The 14,359-nt window shown below is 32.3% G+C and overlaps 1 non-coding gene across 1 annotated transcript; it reads left to right on the top strand.

The window, feature by feature from the left end:
• Positions 1-1,314: 1,314 nt before the first annotated feature.
• Positions 1,315-1,420, top strand: LOC114074550. The gene has a single exon (XR_003574973.1). It is a non-coding gene; the product is annotated as a U6 spliceosomal RNA (small nuclear RNA).
• The last annotated feature ends 12,939 nt before the right edge of the window (positions 1,421-14,359 follow it).

Below are 14,359 nucleotides of genomic sequence, written 5' to 3'. Positions count from 1 at the left end.
CCTTCAAAAGTTCAGTAACGAGATACATTGAATCATGACGAATAAATTTTACTTTTGATTATAAAATTCAAAAGAGTCATCGAATTGAAAGAATTTCAACACATAATTGAATCATGACACATAAATTTATTTGTGATTTCAAAATTCAAAGAGTCGGTGAACTGAAAGAGTTATATACATTTTTTGTCTTCTACTTTAATTAAATTAATTAATCTAATAAATTATAATTACAATGTGATAACATAAGAATTAAAGTATACTTGTTGGGCTTCATATATATCATTATGTAATTAAAATATTAATATTAATAAATTAAGTTATCATATTATATATAGATTATTTTAAGTAAATTGAAGGAGAAAAGTAAAAATAAAAACAATTTTTTTTAAAAAAATGGAACTAATTTATTTTTTTAAAAGGATAAATGTCCAACAATTTTCTTTGAATTTTTGACTTAACACCTTTCCAGTTTTAGAATAATAATAATAATAATAATAATAATAATAATAATAATAATAATAGTAATAATAATAATCATAATAATAATAATAATGATAATAATAATAATTGTTATTATTATTATTATTATATTTATTTAATTTTAATTGATGAGCTATTACATAATATTTTTATTTAGTATAAGGATAAAATGATATTTCAACCTTGAACCTTTTTTCTTTCCACTTTTAGTAATACAAGCTAGTCTCTAGGCACGTGTATTGCACTTGTGTGTTGTATAATTAATACAAAAAATTTAAATGACATAGATGCTATTAAAACTTGCAAGTAGTCTTGATTAACCAAATTTTATATAAGTGTTTGTAGTTACACTCAATCAATTCAATTGTTATATGTGATATTGTTCTTATACAATTCTAATATATCTTATATTTAGTACAATACTGACCTTATTTATTTTTCTAATAATTCAACAAAAAATAGTTTATATGTGACATACGTATATAACATTGATTATTTTTGCAAGTGTTTTACTTATCTTAAAGTTTGTATCTTGTGTAAGAAATTGTAACATCATCAGCGTGCATATTAAGAAGTTATTTCCGAATAAAATTGTCTTTCGTGTTGTAGAAATTTTGATCAACATATGTTTCTTTAAGGTGGATAAAGTATCATTGTCATTTTCATGGAATACACTTGTAAAATAGTGTTTATTTGTGGTAGAGATAGTTAATAATTAGTGACACTAGAAATTTTAATCGATATATAAAAATCTAATTGCACGTACAATTATCTTTGTTTGATCCAATATTACGAGTCCATTCATATGAAAATTTAGCATAAAGTACTATTTAAATTATTTAAATATAATCATCCGATAAAATTGGAATGATACAGGGAAGATTAATATGACCCCTGCGCAAGGATGACACGCACAAATCGAGAAATGGTCCAAATTTTTTTCGCCAATCAAACAAAAGAGTACAAGAAACTTTGCTAGGCAAGTGAATGCAACATAAGAATTTGCCAATCAACTGTTGAGTTTACAAAACAAAGCTCTAAAAAGAGTACTAGATACTTTCCTAGGCAAGTGAGTGCAAAATACAATGAGAAGTACTACAAAAAGTTATAACATGTATTTGCTAACCAGCACCACGAAGAGAAAAATATAAAATAAAATAAAAATAAATGATGACTACAGAGTTAGATGAGATGGAGTAGATTTTATTTTATTTTACTAAAGAATCATGATTTAATTTATTTTATTAATCACTAGAATACACCCTGAAATCTAGAATCACTCTTCTTCTTTATCAATATTTAATGGATAATTATATAATGATTTTACATGTGCCATTTCACACAAATAACTTATGACTCATGTGATTTACGAATCAACTATATAAACTACTAATGCATCACTAAATCTAAAGAATAATGCAAAGATTATAATATAATAAAACAATGACAAGTTGAAATTATCATAGCCTTCCTTTGATTTCTTACATTTATATGTGAAGATGATCCAACAATAATTATGTATCTAACATAATCTCATAAGTTACATTTGAGAAGAATCATATGTAAATTTACTCTTATCTTATTAAGCTAGAGAGATTATTCCTAATAAATCTTCAAAAATAAAACATTTCAAAATAAATTTATTACGAAACATCGTAATTAAAAACAAAAAGAATCATAGTGTCAATAAATAGTCCAATTGAATAACTAAATATTTTCATGCAAGATGTGATATTTATGATTTTAAAATAATCATATTTATTAGTAACTAATATAAATTTGAGAGCCATCATAACATGAAGGACTTCATTAAACTGGGAAGATTGACACAATAAATTCAGTCATCTTTCTAGAATTTGTTGCTATTAAAATGAGAATCAGTTTAGATTAATGTTGGATGACCAACTACAAAAGTCATCCATCTGTCAAAAGAAAGGAAGAGAAATATCAACAAAGAATATGTCCTTACACATATGATGTTCATTGACCTTGAAAAAAATTACAACAAAGTCTCGATGTAAGTTCTCTAAAGAAGCCTGAAGGCTAGAGGTGTATCTATCACTTACGTTAGGAAGATAAATGACACGTATTATGGATCTGAAACCTCGATCAGAACAATAGGAGGAGACTCAAATCACTTCATAATTGAGATAAGGTTTCACTAGGGGTCGATTCCTAGTCCATTCTTGTGTGCAATGGCGATGGATGTATTAATGAGATCCACAAGAAGAATTAATGCTAGGGTAGAGGTGTGGAGGAAAACTCTGGAGTACAAAGGGTTCAAGTTGAGTAGGACTAAACCACTTGGAGTACAAATTCATTGATGAATTGAATGAGAAAGGCGTGGAAGTGAGGATTGACACATGAACCTATCCCAAGAAAGATAATTTCAAGTATCTTATATTTATAATTTAGGAAAGTGGGGACGTCGACAATGATATTACACATCGTATTGGTGTGACGTGGACAAAGTGAAAGCTTTCCTTTTGAGTCTTAAATGATAGGATAGCATCACCAAATCTGAAAGATAATTTCTATGGAGTGGCAATTAGACTGCCATCATTTTATAGTTGGAGTGATGACCAATCAAGAAGATGAGAATATGCATATTGCAGTAATGATGATAAGGAGATGGATGTGTGGGTATAGTTGAAGTGATAAAATTAGGAATGGTATTACCAATAAGGTAGGGTGGCCATCATGATGGACAAGATGAAATAAATAGGACTAAAATGGTTTGGACATGTGAAGAGGAGATGCGTATATTCCCGCAAGAGGTTGGATATTAGAGGCATATAAAGAGATAGAGGCAGTCCGAAAATGCATTAGAGAGAGGTGATAAGTCAATACATGATGTAACTTCATATTATCGATGACATAGTCGTAGATAGGAGGGTATGTCACATATTAGGGTAGAAGGTTAGTATATAGTGGAGTATTGTATTGATTTTTGAGAATTCAGGTTTGTTAGAGTATGTCCTTGTACAAGCTGTTTTCTTGTGCTTTTTGCTTTTGATATCAATCATAATCTATTTATTGTGTTTGAGTTACCCCATTATTTTGTTGTGGTTGTTAGTCCTTTCTTGTATACTTGGCAATCTTTCTCTTATTAGTTGTTATGATTTCTTCTTTTTTACAGTAACTAAACTTGCTGCACATGAGCGTCGAAGACCTTTTGAGAACAACATCTTTGCCTCCACAAAATATTCATAGTTTAAATAAATAATTAGGATTGCATTAATATCTACCTCAGAAAAGTTTGTTAAAGGCCCAAGTTTGTTTGATATGAAAAATATTTTTCAATTTTTTCATGTTTGGTTGGTCAATATTTTTGAAAAATACGTTCTCTAATAAATCAATCAAGCTTCTTGAAAATGAGGAAAATGAGTCCCTTCATCAAAGCAGGACAAAAAGTTACATTGCAAATATTACACAAGGAGGAAAAACTATTCTATCATTTAAATCTTATTCCAATTTAACTGTTTTTGCGTCTTCGTCTAACATAGATGGAATACAAAAGTTACTATATATGTAGGTGGTTGTATTTTTTTTCGGAACCAATATACATTATTGGTTCAGTCAATATAACTCTTTCTATAAGTTTGTAATTGTTAATTTCACATTTGCAGGAGATATTTCTATCTACCCTGTTTTGTTGCCGCCAAACTTTACTCCTGCCCGATCCAATAGAGTTTTTAATGCACTAGCACTTCTTCAAGTATATTAATTTATTTTTCTTGTCGACGTTTTCTCAGTGATTCTTGATATTTTTACTATTATTCATTTTTATTGGTGATCTTGTAGTAATGTACATAAAGAGTAAGAAATGAAGATTACATGTTTGTTGTCTTACGTTAATTGAAGAGTTGGCCGGTGCAACATAAGAATGTTATCGTATATAACTATCCTAGTCACATATTATTCATGTAAAATGCTTTGTGGCCTTTAAAAACTTTTAAGTACATCTCTTAACAAAAAAGTAATAAGATATCTGGACTTTATAATCATGATGTGTCCTCGAGATCTGGATAGACTTTTTTGGGACAATAGTTGTAATACTTGGTTTCCCTTGAATTGATTTTTATGATAGTTTTCTACTTTGCAGCAGAAACTCCTTTGTATTTGTCCCCCCGCCCCCCTTCTTAAGACATTAAGAAAGCAGATACCTTTTGAATATTTGAGACTAAAAGCTTAGGTGTCTTTGGTACCCTCGTGAAGGTAATATGTCTACTATATTTTCAGGCATATTGCCTTCAGGAAGGCACCAATGACACCTAAGCTTGTAAGCCTCATCAAATATTCGAGATGTGTTGACTTATTTGTTGTATTAAGAAAGGGTTACAAATACAATGAAATATATTTTGCAAAGTAGAAAACTGTCAAAAAGATTTATTCCAGGGAAATCAAATATCACAACTATGATGAATCACAATTATAATTATCATCACACAAAAAGTCTATCCAGGAGAACAGATCAGTGATTTTTTTTACATCATTGATTATTAAATCCATTTATTTGGTTCTTTTTGTTTTATGAAAGATGTACTTTTAAGTTTTTGAAGGTTACAAAGCTATTTTCATGTAGAATATGGGGCTGGGATAGGTATCTAACATTTTTTTTTGCACCTATGAATCTAAGGTCACAAACATGTATGTTATCTTCATTTCTTCCTCTTTATGGACAAGATAATCCTCTCTTGATAACTCATTACAACAAGACTGAATAATAGTAGAATCAAAAATTTCTAAGAAAAAGTCTACAAGGAAATTAAAAAGTTAATATACATGAAGAAATGCTAGTACATTACAATCTTTGTTAGATTGTGTAGGATTCAGGTTTAGTAGATAGAAACCATCTCATGCAAATGTGAAAATGATTAACATTTACAAACTTATAGAAACAGCTACTGGCTTCCACACTAGAGATATAAAAATGAAATAGTTGGATAGAGAATTTCTACAATAGAAGTTCAAGAAATATTTGAGAGGATAGAATTCATGTGCATTTGAGAGACGAATATATTCTAGAATAATAATGAAATACTACTCAAAATATTTGTAATAAAGCAACGATAATATGAATGGTTCAAGTTATCTCATCTACGATTGATCTATTATATTATGAAGAAGCTTCGATTCTTGAAAAGAAAAAAAATCAATGTAGATGCTATAGATTCATAATTAGCAAGTAGAAAATTTATGACTGTTGTATAGTAAATAAACTATGAATGTCTAACATCCCACTTCTAGTTAAATAGTTACACATGCGTGCTTACAAACATAATTCTTTCTTTGTAACTCCTATGTGTTGATGAATCCTATTTGGACTACATTAGTTCTTGATTTTCGATGCAGTGTTCTACCTAAGGTGGCATAACTGATTAACTAAAACAACATGAGTATTATACTTGATAAAACTGAATTAATGAAACTTTTTAACTCTGGCATCTCCCTCGGGAATCATAATTATAATTTCTTCATTTTCAGCAATGATTGAACATCTTGTGTCTGCCTTAGTACTCCTATTTTGTTTTTGACTCCTCTTCAGCAATATGGTACTATTTGTGTTTTTGTGAAACACAAACTAATTTGGCATTTTGGGTTGGGTATCATTTTGATGTTCAACTACATAGTATTAAGATTTTCCTAAAAACAGTTATTGCTTTTTTTTTTTATACTTTTTGAGAAGAGGGAACTTTTCCAAGATTTACCCCCTTATTGTGGCACTCATTTTGTGCTATCGCTGTGTTCTTACATGTATTTTGAGAAGTGTTTCTGTATGATTTTAGAGTTTATTCATCTCTCAAGTGCACATGAATGTTAAAGTACCACTCTGCACTGTAATTCCAAAATTTATTAGGTTTACTGATTACCATGCATCACACTACACCATTAAAAAGCTAAGAATAAAATGAAGCATCTAAGTGACCTTTTACGGAAAAAGCTATTAAGGAAACTTCTTTATGGCCTTTTACTTACATAGGCAGCGCCGAGGTCGGTCAGCTTACCACACTCAACATCAGGGTAAGTCACAGAGAAATAACTGGAAATAGCTAAGCCGAGAGCGGTATTGCTGATGAACGCAATCCACATGTAATTAGAAGTTGAATTAGGACAGGAAGAGTGAGTAAGAGCTTCTTCTACAAGCTTCGTGTTGTTAAATTGATACTTCGGGGGGAAAAGATTAGTTGTATCAGAAAAAAGTGCAACAACAAATTCACCTTTTTAACTTAACGAGGATTATATAGAAAGGATTTCTGGAAACATACAAAATTTTATCTATACACTATATTGGTCATGGACCATGCTGAGCGCGGACCCAACATACCTGGTTTTGATGTCATTTTTCACAGAAACAATACAACTTACCTAGTTCAGCTACATTTAGCAAAATGACTTTGCACTAACATGGGTAGGAATGTAACATTCTCCTGTATATTTGATAAAGATCATATTTTAGCTATATTTATCATATGTCTTCGAACGTTATTGATCATGTTTCAATCTTGCATCAAGGTAGAATCAAACATTTATTCATGCTGAACTAGCAATAATAAAAATAGTGCATGTACAATATGTTCCTTATCGGAGATTTTTGTTATAATAGGTTCATTAGACCATCCCATAAATCAAACTTGTAATATCTAAGCAACATGTTATCGAATGTGCTTTAGATTTTGCCTCTACTCTCGCATAGACCAACATTTTGTCTCAACATAAATATTTAGCACGGACCCAATTCCCAACCTAAATGTCATGTGGATTATGTCTTGCTATCTAATTCTTATTGTCTAGTCATTTAAGATCAACAAATGTTCTATATAAATAACAAAAAAGAGGATAGCATGTGAGTATCAACTTAATTAACTTTAGATTAGTCTCCCTATGTAATGACTCTATAGTTTGATTAATGAAAATCCTTTATTTACCCAGAAAAAAAAAAGAAGGAATAATATTTTTGTTAAGCACATTTAATGAGGTAGTGGCATAATTATAGATATGTCTTGTTGTCCTAACCTGACGTTGAAGCTGATGAAGACACTAGAATAGTAAGATCGTAATGTATTTGAGATATTGTTCCGCTGCATTTGACACAATTTGTGTTAGAAAGAAGTCAAGTAGTCGTTGCCTGCCAATCTTTTAGGCGCCTCTCCAACAACTTCACTTCTTTTGGGAGCGTTGAGTGTCATGAATTGTACTAAGTTTCATCACTATCTAATCCGAGAGATAAAACCTACCTAGTATAAAACATCCAATTGGTTTAATTAATATTGTGTTGTAGTAAATTTAATATGAAGTTACCTATCAGATTGTTTCTTTTTCAGAAATAACTCAAAGTTTTTAGTCCCATTTAACAACATATTAAAACATATAAAAATTGTTAGACAATTGACATTTTTTCAGCTTATTATTATTTTTACTGTTTTTTACTTCTTTCAATTTAGTGACTCCTATTTTCTAGCTAGACTTAGTCAACTTTAGTTGCTCAACTTTCTGAAGTTAGTGACCTCATTATGGCTATTAGTGGCCCCCTTTTATGGTAGTTAGTGGCACAAGTTCTTATTTTAGTTTTAATGTTTATGTTTTTTCTTTGTATAAATGCAGACTTTCTGCAGATTAATATACACAAGGAATTTCATAAGTTCACTCTATTTTTATTTTTTCAAACAGTTTCTAGAGTATTTTTGTTCTGACAGTGGCATCAGAGCCTCTAGTTGATCTTACAGGAAAAAAAAGTTTTAACCTACAACACAAATGACATTTAACAACCTAAGTTTAAATCCACCATTCACTTTCACATGCGAAAATTACCAAATATGGTCTGTGAAGATGCAAGCTTTTTTGGAAGCCTATGAACTTTGGGAAACTGTGATGGAAGATAAACCACTTGCTGCTCTACCAGCAAATCCTACCTTGGATCAGATCAAATCCAACAACGAAGAGAAGGCAAAGAAATCTAAAGCCAAGTCGCTTATGCAGAATGCTGTGGCAGATACTGTGTTTTACAGAATCATGTCTTGCAAAACTGCAAAAGAGGCTTGGAATAGGTTGAAAGAAGAATATCAAGGCAGCGATAGAACACGTCAAATGCAAGTGTTGAACCTTAAAAGAGAGTTTGAGTCCTTGAATATGCAGGAGGATGAAACTATCAGTAAGTATGCTGATAGAATATCCTTAATTGTTAATAACATTAGACTTCTTGGTGAATAATTTAAAGATAAACGAATTGTGGAGAAAGTTCTTGTGACTCTTCCTGAGCTATTTGAATCTATGATTTCCTCTCTTGAAGAATCCAAGGACCTCAGCAAACTTTAATTAGGTGAACTAATGAGTGCTCTTCAAGCACAAGAGCAATGGAGGACTATGAGACGGGAAAAGTTCATTGAAGGAGCTTTCTCTGTACAAAAGAAAAAAGGAAAGAAACAATTCCACCAAAACAATAAGGGCAAGCATGATGGAGGAAACAATGGTGGAGATGTGAAGCAGAAGTTCCCTCCTTGCAAACATTGTAAAAGAAATACACATCTGGAGAAGTATTGTTGGTGGAAAATCGATGCTATATGTGGCAACTGTAAGACGACGGGACACGTATCCAAGGTCTTAAAATCAAGAGCAAAGGCCTCTGGTGCTTTGCAAGCACAAGCAACAGAAATTGACGAGGCACATGAAGAGAAACTATTTGGAGTTTCATACTTTTCAATCAGTGAATCCTCTGATTCATGGCTTCTTGACAGAGGTTGCACATATCACTTGTGCAATAATGTTGAACTGTTCAAATTCCTAGATGATAAAAGTGGGAAACGGTGAGGCAGTAGAAGTCAAAGGCAGAGGTACAGTGTCTATCTCAACAATATCAGGTATCAAAACTATTTTTGATGTTTTGTACACACCTGATATGAGTCAAAATTTGTTGAGTGTTGGACAAATGCTTGAAAATAATTATTCTCTGCATTTTAAGAATCGTGAATGTGTTGTTTCTAACCCTTCTGGAGTAGAGCTATTTATGTCAAGATGAGCAACAGAATGTTTTCAGTTGATTGGGAGAAAATAACTGAGCAGGCTTACAGTATTACTTCACAAACATGTACAAAGCTATGGCACAAAAGGTCTGGTCACTTCAATCTGAGAAGCATCGCCGAGATGAAAAAAAGAGCTAGTGGAAAATATGCCTGAATTTCTTTCTAATGCTCAAGTTTGTGAAACTTGCCAACAGGAAAAGCAATCAAAATTGCCATTTCAAGCAAATCAAGTACGAAGAGCTAACCAGAAACTTCAGCTCATTCATACGGATCTTTGCTGCCCAATGAAAACAGATTCGCTGAGTGGTAACAGATACTTTTTCCACTTAATTGATGACTACACCAGAATGTGTTGGGTTTATTTCATAAGATTGAACAGTGAAGTCATTGATGTTTTTAAACAATTTAAAGCTTTAGTAGAAAATCAATGTAATCTTAGTATTAAGGCTTTAAGGTCTGACAATGGGGGAGAATACACTTCTTCTCAATTTGTGGAGTTTTGTAATAGCACAGGTATTGAACGCCAATTGAAATTACCATACACTCCACAACAAAATGGCGTGTCTAAAAGGAAGAACAGGACAGTAATGGAGATGGCCAGATTTCTTTTGCTCGAAAGAAAGATCCCAAATCAGTTTTGGGATGAGGCAGTCAATACCTCTGTATATTTGCTGAACAGATTTCCTACTAAGGCCTTGCAGGACATGACTCCATATGAAGCTTGGTGTGGGAACAAACCATCAATACACCATCTCAGAATCTTTGGGTGTATATGTTATTATCGAGTTCCAGAAACAAAAAGGAGTAAGCTGGATAACAAGGCTCATAAAGGCATATTTATGGGCTGTAGTTCATCCAAAGGTTACAGGATTTTCTGTTTGAAATCAGACAAACTAATTCTCAGCCGAGAAGTAAAGTTTGATGAAGAAGCTGGATGGGATTGGAAAAATCAGAAGACCTCTTATTCTTATTCATTTTCAATAGAGCAGCCTCAACTTTCAAAAGATGAACTAGTGGATGATGTACCAGTGAGGGGAACTTGATCCTTAAAAGATGTCTATCAGCGGTGTAACTTGGTTAGCTCTGAACCAACAAGTTATGCTGAAGCACAAGACTCTCAGGCATGGAAGAGAGCTATGCAAGAAGAGCTAGACATGATCGAGAAGAATGGAACCTGGCAGCTTGTTGACAGACCTAGAAATCACAAGGTAATTGGTGTAAAATGGATTTTCAAGACAAAACTCAATCCTGATGGAACAATTTGCAAACATAAGGCTAGATTGGTGGTGAAGGGATACGCAAAACAATATGGTGTGGATTACCAGGAAACATTTGCTCCTGTAGCAAGGTATGACACAATCAAGCTTATTCTTGCATTTGCATCTCATAGTTCCTGGCAGATTCATCAACTTGATGTCAAATCGGCTTTCTTGAATGGTTTGCTTGCTGAAGAGATCTATGTAGAGCAGCCTGATGGTTTCTCAACTCCTGGAAAAGAGGATCAAGTTTATCTCTTAACAAAGGCCTTGTATGGCCTAAAACAAGTATGATAGGATGGACAATCATCTCATCCAACTTGGCTTTAGTAGAAGTCAAAGTGAAGCTACTTTGTATGTGAAAGTCAATGCTGCAGGTGAGTCCTTAATTTTCTCAATTTATGTGGATGACATGCTTGTGACAGGAAGCAAAATTGAAGTAATCCAAAGGTTTAAGGATGAAATGGAGAAAATCTTTGAAATGACTGATCTTGGAGTCATGAAGTACTTTCTCGGCATGGAAGTGTTGCAGTCCAGTGATGGAATTTTCATATGCCAGAAGAAATACATTTTGGATATTTTAAACAGGTTCAAAATGCAAGACTGCAAACATGTGACTACTCCAATATCTATTGGTGTGAAGCTTGGCAAGGATGAGGATTCCGAAAAAGTGGATGATAGTATGTATAGAAGCTTAATTGGCAGTCTTCTATATCTAACCGTAAGTAGGCTTGACATTCTATATCTAAACACATTTTGGAATTTTTTTCCCAACATCTGCGGAAGTAACTATGAACCTGATCGGGTACTCTGATAGTGATTGGGGTGGTGGAGTTGATGATTCCAGAAGCACATCTGGATATCTTTTCTGTTTGGGGACAAGTTGTTTTAGTTGGGCTCTAGAAAACAAGAAACTACAGCTCAATCAACAGCGAAAGCTGAGTACATAGCTGCTGCATCTGCTGTGAATCAAGTTATCTGGTTAAGGAAGATGATGAAGGACTTAGGCCATGAACAAACAGAAGCTACCAAGATCATGTGTGACAACAGTTCAGCAGTTTCAATCTCAAAAAATCCAGTGTTTCATGGTCGAGCTAAACATATCAAGATCAAGTTTCATTTTATTAGAGAAGTCCAACAATCTAATGAAGTGTTGCTTGTTCATTGTTAATCTGAGAACCAGCTAGCTGACATTTTCACCAAGTCATTGCCAAAGGAAAGGTTTGAAGATTTGAGGCAAAGAATTGGTGTTTTCCACAAAAATGCCAAGGAGGAGTGTTAGACAATTGTCATTTTTTCAGCTTATTATTATTTTTACTGTTTTTTACTTATTTCAATTAAGTGCTTCCTATTTTCTAGCTAGACTTAGTCAACTTTAGTTGCTCAACTTTCTGAAGTTAGTGGCCCCCTTTTATAATAGTTAGTGACACATGTTCTTATTATAGTTTTAATGTTTATGTTTTTTCTTTGTATAAATCCAGACTTTCTACAGATTAATATACACAAGGAATTTCATAAGATCACTCTATTTTTATTTTTTCAAATCAGTTTCTTGAGTATTTTTGTTCTAACAAAAATACATGAAAGAATTACAAGAGACAAAGACTGCAAAAATATTTGTTAAAAAGACTGCGAAAAGCATTACGTTCCTTTCAATCTCATTTAATAGGAATTTTGATTTAAGATTTCTTCTTACGACCAGAAAGTCCCTTTTAAGTGAGTCAATTTTGTAGGTTTCTTTCTTATGTGTCAGATGTTGGTATTATCACTATAACATATATTGATGCAAAAATATAAAAGAAAATATTGGTTTTAGAAATTTAAGTCAGTCCACTTTAACATCGGAGACCTGAATTAAGTTTCACAAAGAAATGGAAAAAAACAACTATCTTCTTTGACCCATTTGAACACTTTATTCGCAAACCCAATCAAAGATCAAAATTTTTGCAACCATCCGCAATATATAAACCTTAATCAAAAGATTTAAATACCTCAAACAATAAATGCAAAATAGATATCTTTTAAAACCCAAACGGGTAAAAGAAAATTGAATGTAAATCATAACAAATAACCAACGTATACCTGAAAATTGCAGGAACAATTCAAGAAGAAACTCTGACATTTAACGTGAAAAGAAAGCATTGAGAGACATCCTATGGACTAATGGCGTTAAAGTATTTTTGTTGCATGCTACCACGTATAATGGGTGGGGGCTTTGAGAAAAAATTTCTTCACCTGCACATTAGTGTACAATAAACATGTTTATCAAATTTGTCTGAAATTCATAGCATGAGAATAAAGAGTGAGAGGAATGGAATACCTCCTCATAGCCCCCTTGTAGTTAGATTCTAAAATCTCGTTTGTCCACTTTCCGATTGATTTGTATTTGAGAGAGGAATAAAATCTACAATTGTAATGGAATACTTTTCAAAATTAATGTAGACATGAAGTGATAGTATCAAATGAGTGCCACAATAAGGGGGTCAAATCCTGGAAAAGTTCCCTCTTCTGGAAAAGGAAAACAAAGGCAATAACTTATTTGACTTTGTTTTCTTTGTTTCCAGAAGAGGGAACTTTTCCAGGAATTAGCTTTCTTATTATGACACTTGTATGGTACTTACAAATATTTTGAGAAGTTTTTCAGTATTATTCTAGAGTTTATTCGTCTCTTAGATGCACATGATTGCTAAGGTATCACTCCACACTGCAATTCCAATATTTCTTATATCTGTTCAAACACACATTTCTCCAATGATTATTGATTACCCTTGCTTCACATTGCACCATTAAAAGCTAGGAATATAAGGAAACATTTCTACTTTTACGGCAAGCTTTAAAATTGAAAATGTCATGTAAAGTCCTAGTTTTTTTTTTGTTTCATCTTGTAGAGTCTTAGGACGATATTTATGAGAAATTCAACAAATGTTGATGAAAGAATAACTGATTTTAACAAGAAAAAACAACAAAATGCGAAGTTTAAGCAAAAACAATTAGTCAGCAGAAACAACACAGTAGTAGAAAGACCCAAAAAACAAAGCAAAAATTGATACGTCATAAACAACAAAATTCATAAAAGAGAGGAAAAGGCAATGTAATAGCTCATATATGGAATCTCGTAATGCACACAACATTGTGTTAACCTCATAATCGAATGTTTTAATAATGACAAATCCATATACCTACTTGTCACTTGATGTAGGAAACGAACAAGATACATCATCAAAGCACATACTCTCAATCTAGATGATTGCACGAATCAAGTGAATCATGAGCAAATTTAGTCAAGTAAAGAAAGTGAATATTTGATTAACCAGATCAAATTTCACAGCTTGCAAGAATTGAAGGAAGACACACAAGGAAAATATTTCACAGCTTGCACAAATTAAAGGAAGACACACAACGAAAATCTCTCAAGTAAAACAAGAAGGACAAGGTAATTAAATCAAGGTACATTCAAGGAAGAAATATCGGGCCAGCAGTCAAGATAACAATAGAGAAATTTAATCAAGTGATGAAGATCAAGCCAAGACTCAAGATCATCCAACAAGGAAAGAATTGTTTTTTCATGCAGATATCTGGTATGGACATGACTCAGTAAATCAA

Source organism: Solanum pennellii, chromosome 10 (assembly GCF_001406875.1).
Source record: "Solanum pennellii chromosome 10, SPENNV200".
Lineage (NCBI taxonomy): Eukaryota > Viridiplantae > Streptophyta > Magnoliopsida > Solanales > Solanaceae > Solanum > Solanum pennellii.
This window is presented reverse-complemented; position numbering and strand designations above follow the sequence as displayed.